The sequence below is a fragment of the Watersipora subatra genome, chromosome 9, assembly GCF_963576615.1.
Source record: "Watersipora subatra chromosome 9, tzWatSuba1.1, whole genome shotgun sequence".
NCBI classification, from domain to species: domain Eukaryota; kingdom Metazoa; phylum Bryozoa; class Gymnolaemata; order Cheilostomatida; family Watersiporidae; genus Watersipora; species Watersipora subatra.
The window spans coordinates 25,329,905-25,342,224 of record NC_088716.1 but is presented as its reverse complement, the minus strand read 5'-3'; the positions used below and the strand labels follow the sequence as shown (position 1 = coordinate 25,342,224).

Here is a 12,320-nt window from a genome sequence, read left to right as displayed (position 1 = left end):
CTAGATGGTTGTTGTAAATTACATATCAATTTGAAGGTAAAATAATCCATACCTCAATGAGTAAGCAAAAATAATGATTACCAGTTAGCAGATTGCTACAAATTACACATAAATTAGAATTTTACCATTGTAACTTATGTAATAGTTACAATGGAAACATTACATAGCATGGCATAGCTTACATACCCTTTAGTAAGATGCCGTAACTTATATCATTTAGGAGTTTGCTATAACTTGTTTCTTTTAGAAGCTGCTCTGATTTACATATAATAAAGTATGCTGCTATAACTTATAGATCATTTGAGAAATTGATATAATTTGAATTTCACATAGTTGGTAGCAATTATCTATATATCAGTTAGGAGGCTGCTATGGATTATATATTAATTAGGAGGCAGCTGATATTTATATATCATTTAGGAGGTTGCTATAACTTACATATCATTGCAGAGGCTGCTATGAGTTACATATAATTTAGGATGTTGCTATCACTTATAGATCACCTAAGACCTTGCTATAATTTGAATTTTCCATAGTTGATAGCTATTATTTATATATCAGTTAGGAGGCTGCTATGGATTATATATTAATTACGAGGCTACTGATATTTATATATCATTTAGGAGGTTGCTATAACTTACATATCATTGCAGAGGCTGCTATGAGTTACATATAATTTAGGATGTTGCTATCACTTGTAGATCACCTAAGACCTTGCTATAATTTGAATTTTCCATAGTTGATAGCTATTATTTATATATCAGTTAGGAGGCTGCTATGGATTATATATTAATTAGGAGGCTGCTGATATTTATATATCATTTAGGAGGTTGCTATAACTTACATATCATTGCAGAGGCTGCTATAAGTTACATATAATTTAGGATGATGCTATCACTTATAGATCACCTAAGACCTTGCTATATTTTGAATTTTCCATAGTTGATAGCTATTATTTATATATCAGTTAGGAGGCTGCTATGGATTATATATTAATTAGGAGGCTGCTGATATTTATATATCATTTAGGAGGTTGCTATAACTTACATATCATTGCAGAGGCTGCGATGAGTTACATATAATTTAGGATGATGCTATCACTTATAGATCACCTAAGACCTTGCTATAATTTGAATTTTCCACAGTTGATAGCTATTATTTATATATCAGTTAGGAGGGTGCAATGGATTATATATTAATTAGGAGGCTGCTGATATTTATATATCATTTAGGAGGTTGCTATAACTTACATATCATTGCAGAGGCTGCTATGAGTTTCATATAATTTAGGATTAAGCTATCACTTATAGATCACCTAAGACCTTGCTATATTTTGAATTTTCCATCGTTGATAGCTATTATTTCTATATCAGTTAGGAGACTGCTATGAATTACATATTAATTAGGAGGCTGCTGATATTTATATATCATTTAGGAGGTTGCTATAACTTACATATCATTGCAGAGGCTGCTATAAGTTACATATAATTTAGGATGATGCTATCACTTATAGATCACATAAGACCTTGCTATAATTTGAATTTTCATAGTTTATAGCTATTATTTATATATCAGTTAGGAGGCTGCTATGAATTATATATTAATTAGGAGGCTGCTGATATTTATATATTGTTTAGGAGGTTGCTAGAACTTACATATCATTGCAGATGCTGCTATGAGTTACATATAATTTAGGATGTTGCTATCACTTATAGATCACCTAAGACCTTGCTATAATTTGAATTTTCCATAGTTGATAGCAATTATTTATATATCAGTTAGTAGGCTGCTATGAATTATATATTAATTAGGAGGCTGCTGCTATTTATATATCATTTAGGAGGTTGCTATAACTTACATATCATTGCAGAGGCTGGTATGAGTTACATATGATTTAGGATGATGCTGTCACTTATAGATCACCTAAGACCTTGCTATAATTTGAATTTTCCATAGTTGATAGCTATTATTTATATATCAGTTAGGAGGCTGCTATGGATTATATATTAATTAGGAGGCTGCTGATATTTATATATCATTTAGGAGGTTGCTATATCTTACATATCATTGCAGAGGTTGCTATGAGTTACATAGAATTTAGGATGTTGCTATGACTTATAGATCACATAAGAGTTTACTACAATTTGAATTTCATATAGTTGGTAGCTACTATTTATATATCAGTTAGGAGGCTGCAATGAATTATATATTACTTAGAAAGCTGGTGCTATTTGTATATCATTTAAGAGGTTGCTATAACTCACATATCATTGCAGAGGTGCCATGTGTTACACATAATTTGGGATGTTGCTATCACTTATAGATCAACTAAGAGTCTGCTATAATTTGAATTTCATATAGTTGGTAGCTACAGTACTATTTATATATCAGTTAAGAGGCTGCTATGAATTATATATTAATTAGGAGGCTGCTGATATTTATATATCATTTAGGAGGTTGCTATAACTTACATATCATTGCAGTGGTTGCTATGGGTTACATAGAATTTAGGATGTTGCTATGACTTATAGATCACAAAAGAGTTTACCATAATTTGAATTTTATATAGTTGGTAGCTACTATTTATATATCAGTTAGGAGGCTGCAATGAATTATATAGTAATTAGGAAGCTGCTGTTATTTATATATAATTTAGGAGGTTGCTATAACTTACATATCAATGCAGAGGTGCCATGGCTTACATATAATTTGGGATGTTGCTATCACTTATAGATCAACTAAGAGTCTGCTATAATCTGTACAATAAAACAACAATCTGTATAAAACAACAATAATTGTTGTTAGAACCTACATATTGTATAGTATGTTAAACTTTAACGTAGAAATCAATAAATTTGTATTTAAAACAACAACAGCCACCATGCTTGATACTAAAAAATTCAACTAGTCAAGTACCATAGAATGGTCGTTGCTTAGTCACCAAACGGAGTAAATTTATTCAGACGTCAAGTTTAATGCGATATTACAAAAGCCTCATCAACAAGAAGACCCTGCTGCCAGTTTAATTTTGCAGCTTCTTGAGTAAGTTGTGGGCTCGGGCATAAGTCATCATTATAATTTTCAAACACCAATTTCTTTTAACAGTATACAGCTCTGGCATTTTTGGTAGTTTGCCTCAATCTTCCGATCATGGCTTTTTGAACTCTCAATTTTCTTTTAGGCTGCATAACTTTCTGCTCACTAATATAAACGAATAATGTAACTCAATATTTGTAAATATGGTCTATGTTATAGTTTCTTATTCAGTCACATATCGCTGCTGCACTGCATACAAAAACTTAAAAAAAATTAGTTGGTAACAATGCATGGACGCAACTCAGTTACTGTGATTGCTAAAATGAAACACACACATTTTTGCTTGCTGTGCATATTATCTACAGTAATAATATGAATTACTTGCACAACATACTTAGTTACTCAATCTAACATACAATAACAGCAATGTCTTTCTATTCATCTTAAGCCACTCTTAGAACGTTAAGTAAAAACATTTCCCCACTCGGGAATGGAGTGTCCGGTTGCAAAACCTGCGCAATACCACAGCACCATAAATTGGGTAGATTCCAAACAAGCCCATTGTGCCTATGTAGAACCCAGGGAAAAACTTAATGTCACATAGAGAGCCAATAAAAATACAATAACATTCTATCTTGAGGGCATTTTCGCTTTTCAAAACTTCTTTCTTACTGCAATTTATTGTTAGCAATGATCAGTCGGGCTGGACCCAGCACAGTACCAAATTTTTTCTAACTTTAGATCTCTTGACTTTGGGTGGTTTTATTGATCAATAGTAATACTGAGTGCTATTATTCACATTTTACCAGTAATAATAATGCCCTGAACTGTCAAGAAATTGATAGAACATTCTACTCAGACACATTCACTTAAATTTGGAAAATGACCCAAAAAGATATATTTCTCATTGTGTAGTGAATTTCTGATTGTTTTTAGTCAAGCACAGCGTTCTAAGTAATTTTTTGGGCTTGTCGGTTTGACAGTAAGTTGTCAGTAGACTGGCTGCTGCGGCATATTTCCTTATATTTAGTTTTTCTTTAAAAGAATTATTATAATTTATCTTAGAGCTTGTTTCTTGAATAATACATCATAGTGTACAGTGCAGTACAACAGATAATATCTATTGTCGGTATTGTATTATCTATCATAGTCATTGTTTATGCACATTTTCTGTACATAAAATAATAGCTAAGACTGCTTGATACAAAATAACTATACAAGTGCATTACTGCGGAGTTGGTCTCTTTTAGTCTTCAAAAAGAGCACATTTATTGACAAATACAACGCAATGATAATAAGAAGGTTCAACAACATAAAAAATTCAGCTGGCATTTTTTCTCGCAGCCTTCTTTAGCAAGTTGTTGGCTCGAGCCCGAATCACTGTAACACTTCTGTTAGGCAGCGTTGAGTGTTTAGCATCCAACACTGATCTTGTTGGCAGTTTGCCTGATTTTTCAGTCCAGTACTTGTCAAATTCTGCTATTTCCTCTGCACTTTACCGTTTTCTGCTGACTGAAATAGTAAATAATGTGAATTATCATTTATAAAAATCTGATAAGCTATGGCTTTGATGAATCACATATCATTGCTCAGCTCCATTCAAAAGTTAAATAAGCTGGTTTACGTGCTGCAAGTCAAAACAGAATTGATGGTTTCTAAGATACAAGTGAACAATAAGGACATTAATGCTCGTTAGTGTCATTTCTCATTTAGTAATATAATACTTAACCAATGTATTGTTATTCAAAACACACATATACTGTAGAAGGTACTTTGATGACCACTTCTATATACTACTTTAGCAGCTAATTATGAAACTAAATGGTGTGCCACTTGCATGCATGCGATAGAGCAGTTTGGATTTCTATTTGCTTCAAATTATTAGAGAAATGATCAGGATTAACATTTATTGAGCAGTCTCAATGGCCAGTGTTCAGAACGATTGCTGCTAAGCTTAGTGTGACCTGACTGGGTAGCTATTTATTGAGTCATTAATTAGGCTAATACTTGACCTATGGGGTCAAGCAATGTGGTTAAACACCATTGTTCAGGTGTTCATTGAAACCACTAATGCCTAGATTGCTCTAGATACCTAAATGCCTCTGACTAGGAGAGCTATGTTTTGTAACCTGACAGCAGCAGAACACAAAGACTAGTGTCAGCATTTATGTAGGCAACGAATTTGACTGAAATACTTGAAAAGTTAGACACCTTTATTTTTTCTACTGCATTTGAGCTACAGCAAAATAATCACGCTTGGTTCCCTAGTACATTGTGTTAGTTTAAAGCCACTTATCATAGCATCACCCACATTTAATCTGATGTCTGAAAATCACTCTTCGGTGTTGATAATCCATGTATGTCACTCTGCACTTATTTAAAATCAATGCATTTTTGATTAGATGCTACTACACAAAGAGAAATATACCCTTGGGTTCTTTTTTTAAATTCATGCATTAGTGATTTGCAAATATATGAAAGCAGAGCCTTATTTAAAACTAAAATCTTGTTGCGTCAATATTTGCAAAGTTATGCTTGCTATTTTAACCTTGACCCAAAACTCCAATATTATAACATTCTGAAATACAGCTAAATTGACATAAGGTAGAATCTTAATTTGAAGGCCATGTTCATTCGAGTGCTATTCTAGAAGTGTTGAAAACTAGAGTGTCACCCTTTAATTGACAACCACATCCAGCTGACTGCGACTTCAACATTCTTTGATCTTTGGATCCGATTTTGGACAGGATGGATAGAAAAATGTTGACAAATTTTTACTAACAATGACTCAGTTACAACAATAGCAATTAATACTTTTGTCAATGCATATTGAAGCGAGTTTTCTAACTTCTAAGCTTTACAGTGTTTTCGTTAAAGCTTTGAAAGCAGCACCGTGGAAATAATTAATAACTCTATCAGGCTGATAATAATTTTATTGTTTAAGCGGCCTTGATAGTTCGGCATATATGAAAAAACGGTTTAGCAAATATGATGAAATCTGTACTACTATTTGAGGCTAAAATTTCTTGCACATGCTACAGCATTAGAATAAGCAGTTAACGATGGCATTTTGCAAGCTCAACGCCCAGTGTATATGTTATCACTGAATCACAGCTTAGTTTGTGTGTTATATAGTTTTTATGTGTTTTTTTCAAAAGAAGTAACGTTCACTTGAACGGCGGCGTTCTATCTTTAACCGTCATCTATTATAGTACAGGTCTAGTAGAGGGGCGTTTAAATGAATGGGGATTCAATTAGAGATTACATAATATTTTATTAACCCTTTCACCGCTGCATGCGCATTTAGGCGAAATCAATGGACGACCGGCATATGTGCATGTTGCGAATTTCCTGGCAATTGCGTAGTAACTTAATTTTATTATTCGTTGACAACTTAACTAACAGTCTTTAAGACTTTTTATGGTATTGACAGTGTTGTCCAAAAGTTTCCCTGTAAAATTACCCTAAACTCACGAAGCAATTTTAAATTTTTGTTTAGGACTTTTCAACATAAAAAGAAACATTTGTTCTTTCTGATTTTCGAAATATTTAGTGCTATTATAGCTTTCGCAAGTACATCCAGAATTGAAAACAGATAATTACTTATGTTGATAACATTATTGATGATTGTTGATGACTGACGGATTAAGATTTTAGTGATTACACATATAATTAAAGTAGCAGCTCCAATAGTGACTCCAATGGTGGTCAAAGTAATAGTTTTTGTAAGAGTAAGGAACATGGTAGAGCATTGTTTTTTGAGATTCGAAGGGATCGTAGCTTCACATAGCATTAGCAATGCACAAAGTAGGAATGCATTAAGTTTTTTGAATAGTACTATTTTTTAACGTGTTGGAAAAATAAAATCTATAACAAAAAGGTTTCAGATAGAGTTGAAGCTAATAAAGATTGAACATATATTATGAAGCACAATCGACAATTTTTGCCACTATAATTGGAAGGGTTAAAAAATGCAGTGCCATGGCATTCAAACATAGATTTTATAGTAATATTATTTCTTATAAATTTTTTGAAATAAAACTTTTATTAATGTGGCACGCTCTTGTGGAAACTAACCGTTAATCAGCAACATACCCCCTTCAAGAAAGCGTCCAGCTGTGCTTCGTACCATTTTCCATCTGGTGGATATAGTGCTTGGATGCGGTGACCAGGTTTCTACCAAAATAAGCAAAACAATTTTAATAGCCCAAACAGATGTTATGCAGATTAAAAAGTGATGCAAAAGATGCCTGTTGTTTTTAGGTTTTTCAGCAAACCCTTGTCCCTACCTCCCATTACTAAAATTCTATGAAGCTGTAATATTTTATCTCATGCGATATTCTTCTACAAAATTGAAACATAGGTTTTAAAGCTTCAACAATTTAAAGGATTTCATTTACTCCAGTCACTTACTTATGACTCAGCCTCTAGTTTAAATCCGTATCAAATTACGACTAAAATGCATCAACTTGTTAATTACAATGAAAATAATACATTATCATAACTTTATACTGCCCTAAGCAAGCAAAACGCCCTATCTGAAAAGTTTTTCAAAATTCACTTTTTTGTGCTTATATGTAATTTAGGTTGAGATCTAACATGTCTCGAAATTTCATATATCTGAGACCACCAGAAATAGCACTTTTCACAATGTGCAAAACGCCCTATCCACATTTACCACACATAAAGTGGCAATCAAAGCGCTCTATCTGCAGATACAGCGTTTTGATTGGCCTGAACATACACAAAGTTGGACATTATGAGCAGCATTATGTAATCAAAGAGTATATAAACAAAGGGAAGCGAAACTGAGGCATATATATTTGGTTGTTTCAAGGCAGCTCATACAAGCTAGTGCACTTCTAAGTGCTCAATCTTATTGCTATATTTTTTATCATAATATATTTATTATGACAAGACGATATCTAAGTGACAAAAGTCTCGATTTAAAGATCCGACTCATTTGATTGAAAAATTTGTTTTAATTACATGTCCATTGGAAGGTTTTGCTTTTTTAAAATACTGACATTATTGCACTCAGTTGTTTGCTTTAAATTATTTTTAATAAAAGCGTTTGATCTTTTTTAAACTACTATTTTACTTATTCCTTTCATTTCATGACATCTGGTTTGAAGGATACCTAGATCTTTGATCATCTCTTAACTTTTGAGCTAAATATGGCTATTACAGGGTTTTAATCCATGTGTTGACTGGATGAGTAATAGGAATTGCAACATATATCATTTTGTTGACTAATTGCGGGTTAATATCAGAATTTAAACTTGTAATCCTTTGATAATCCAGTCATGGCAAATGGTCTTGTGGCAAACTAACAATGAGAAACCGGTCCAATTAAGCAATCAAAAGGCCCTATCTGCAGTGATAGGGCGTTTTGATTGCCTAGTGCCAGCTTAGTAAATTGTCAATTTAAGCAAACAAAATGCCCTAAGTGAAATAACTCCTTTGATTTTAAAGTTTCACGAAAAAAAAATTCAGTAAAGATTGTTGGATATCTCACCATAATAAATAAAAAAAAAAAACTAAAATACTGCTAATACTGATGCCAGGCTTGACCAAAACGCGTTTGTGCTTGTGCTGAACAATTTACAAATATCAAGATACAGCGTTTTGCTTGCTCAGGGCAGTATAGTATAGGCTACTAATAATTCTGCCTGTTTGGTGCTATCAATCAGCTAACACTACTAATCAGAATAAAAAGCATCCATAATTATTTTAATGCTTTTTAAAAAGTTACAAAAGTTAGGAGCATCGACAGAGTCACAGATATTCATCAATTGCTGGCTACTGTGCTATATGTTACCATAACTATTTTAATGTGTGTCGGTTAATCTCACAAAGCTACCCTTGTGTATAATTACAAAGTTATCATTTTATGAAAATTAGTAATAATTTCATTCTTTTAGCATTATAAAGTTGGGGTTTCTTGACCTTTTTAACTTGACAATATTACGATCTTGCAATTAAGGCAGTAAAATCCAAATCCAAATTAGCTGCGAAAACCTATGCATTGTTGTTTGCCGTCGCAATTTGATGACATGAGTAAGTTGCTTAGATATAGTATTTAAAGTGGCTTGCCCTAAAGGTCAAAAATGGCCACTACCGGTCTAACCTTTTGCATTGGTATTGAGGCGAAGTAAAATACTTTTTCATGATGCCTTTTCACCATAATATGGTACAATTAATTCAATGACAAAATTGGCAAAAGTAATATAAAACAATTGTGACAAACAAATATACCAATTGTGACATGATTAGTCTGTTCTTCTGCTGCTGCAAAACCCTAAATGGCTAGACGCGTGAAAAAAGCAAAATTTTTAGCGGCTACAATCTCGCTAGAAGGTTGAACTTATGTGATAAGTCTTTAGGTTGTGTAGGAATGAGAGGTTGGCTTGTTTCTTACAATCTATTTAATCAATTGACTAGCATGCGAGAAGATAGCAAGCCATGCCACATTAGGAGAATGAGTCACTTTAAGCACAAACCACAATTGCATAAGTACATAGGTCATTTCTGCTAGTGAGAAGACCTTGGAGAATAAGACCACATTATGCAATTCTGTGAAGATTTTCTTACTGCAGTTATACTTGTGCTGCAATATTTCTAATAGAGTGAAAAGCAAATGAGCTGCCCAACCACAACCTCCTTCATTATAAAGTTACAAAGAATAGGAATAACAACAATAGCTTTCATTCGGAGGCTGAGGCTATTGAGAAGTAGAAAGTGAATTAGCTAAGCAGGCAATAGTAGAACACACATAATAAGAGCATAGGCATCATGATTGATGTGTATGCAGGCAATGAATTTATGTACAATTTCACTACCAAATATTTTAGTAAAGCTAGACACCTTTGGCTAAAGAGTGCTAGATATAGGTCAAAACAAGCCAGTGACAAATCTCATGTTATGCATCCTTGTTTGGACACTTTATTTCTAAAGTGTTTAATGCATTGGAAGTTTAACATAAAAGTGTGCCAAGAATGCACAAAGAACATTGACAGCAATAACTGCATAGTACTGACAGCAATAACTGAATAGAACATGATGTTTAATTAAAATGTAACATAAAAATAAACGTTTTATTTTGTTTTGGTAAGCTTGCAGCAAAAATGTTTGCTGTGCACATAAAATATTGTTTTGCTCCAAATACTTTACAAACAAGTAATAATAACTTTATTGATGCAAATTGTACTGAAATTATATTTGCTACGAGCACCAATGGAAGTCAAAATAAGTAATACAATTCTTACAGACCTTTTAAAAACAATGGCCTTTGCTGCTACAGAAAAGTGAGTAGACCCATAGGAAGAGAAGTATAGGTTCTTATACTGCTAAAACTACCTTTGGTTCAGAAATCAGATTTGAAAATAGCAATGAATTATTATAAGCATTGGCAAAATGTTTGGGATGGATAGGAAACAAAGCTGGGTATTGCACATGCTGGTAATTTAGCTAATGTAAATAGATTTCCTACACTACCTAATTGAAAGCATCAATGCAAAATCTAAATACATGTAAATACTTACTAGCCATAGTACAGAGTGACCTTTTAATGTTTGTCAACATAACATCCGTACCGCTTTGAGCATCTTGAAATTATATTAAAGTTGCTTTAATTATGAGCTCCCTTTGACATTTTAAAGTATTAAAATGGCCAAATACAAGTTGCATTTTCAGAGAACTTTTAAATTCAAGTCATATGCCACAAAAAGTTCCTCTGCGTTGTTTGTAGTATATTCTAAAAGTGCTAACACTACATTTGTTTTAAATTTTAAAGTTGACACAAATAATTGAGCAAATTATGTAGCTTATTAGTAAAACTTTTGTTAACATCAGCAAACAAACTGCATACATGCTGCCCGATACCGAAGGCCAAAAATAATAATATATATTGCTATTTATATTTTAACCAATAGTTTTGCAGTTTTGTTATTGTACAGCAATTTGTATAAAACCTACTGTATTTCAGGTTTGAGTAACTATGAGTTTTAGTAGTGTTCTGGCCCTTCCTATCGCGTGTTTTCAACATTTTGAGGTAATAATTAAAAGCCATGAGTTGAATTGCGCAACTTCAGCAGCATCTTATATATATATATCATTCGCCAAACTCATTGTCTTGAATCATCAAAGTTCACTAAATCATTCAAAAGGAAATACATACACTTGTATCTCTAATTCTTTTATAGCTTTACCCTTTTACTGCCACCCATGTACAAACTAAGCTACCGGCCTACCGCCAGCCATTTCACCGAAAATTGCCAATTTAGCTTCATGATATGTACATGAAGCATGTATACTATTTTGTTTCAACTTCAAAGTTTATCTATAAACTTTTTGTAATATATTTTATTTTGCTAAAATGTTAACATATAGTGCTATGCAAAAATCAATGTACCTTCACTTTGTGCATTGCTAAAGCTATGTGAAGCTACAATCGCTACAAAGCTAAAACGATGCTCTACAATGTCCCTTACACTTAAAAAAACTATTATTTTCACTATCATCAGAGTCACTGCTGCTAATTTAATTATCTGTGTAATCACAAAAATCTGAATTTGAATTGACTATAGTGTCATCAACATACATGTAAGTAATTATATGTTTTCTGACTTGCGCGATACTTAACAAAACTTACACAAAAAATGTCCATTTTTATTTTGGAAATTCTCAAAAAAAAATTTGAAACTGCTTGGTTATCTTAGACTAAACTATTAGAGAAATATTCGAACCACACTGACAATACCATCAAAGTTTTAAAATCATCCGTTATGTTTTTAATGGATAATAAAATTAGGTGACCACGCAATTGTTGGAAAATTCGCAAAAATGTGCATACGGCAGTTGCTGATAGATTTAGCATAAATTCGCATACGGTAGGGTAAGAGTAAAAACCAACAAAATATTTGTCAATCTCCTGCCTCTAAACATGATATCTCAAATCTGATAATTACTCTCAGTGTTGACTGAGTAACTAAAAGTGGTAATGAGTAACCATGGAAAACTATTCATTTTATATAATTATGCAATTGCTCAGCAATTGCAACCATGACTCATAAGGACTAAGAAGAGCAATACTAAATCTCTTTGCTATGCTACATTCCTTTGATTGGTTTGCGCTATTTATATTATGTAATCTGCCAATAATAGATGAATAGAACACAAAAGTGGCATAATGGTTTATGTAAGCGTTTAAATAATACAATGCCTGTAAAAATTAACAACTTTTCTTACTGAAGCTATGGCTATATCAAATTATTACACTAATT

At 32.6% G+C, this 12,320-nt stretch overlaps 1 long non-coding RNA gene across 1 annotated transcript in view; it reads right to left on the bottom strand.

Annotated features, from left to right (window-relative positions):
* Positions 1-4,414: 4,414 nt before the first annotated feature.
* The window catches only part of LOC137403572 (uncharacterized), an 8,007-nt gene continuing 101 nt past the window's right edge, over positions 4,415-12,320 (bottom strand). The window contains exons 2-3 of the long non-coding RNA XR_010979588.1: positions 7,132-7,212; positions 4,415-4,548 (exon numbers count right to left, since the gene is read on the bottom strand). This is a non-coding gene — a long non-coding RNA (uncharacterized lncRNA). The remainder of the gene's footprint in view (positions 4,549-7,131; positions 7,213-12,320) is intronic.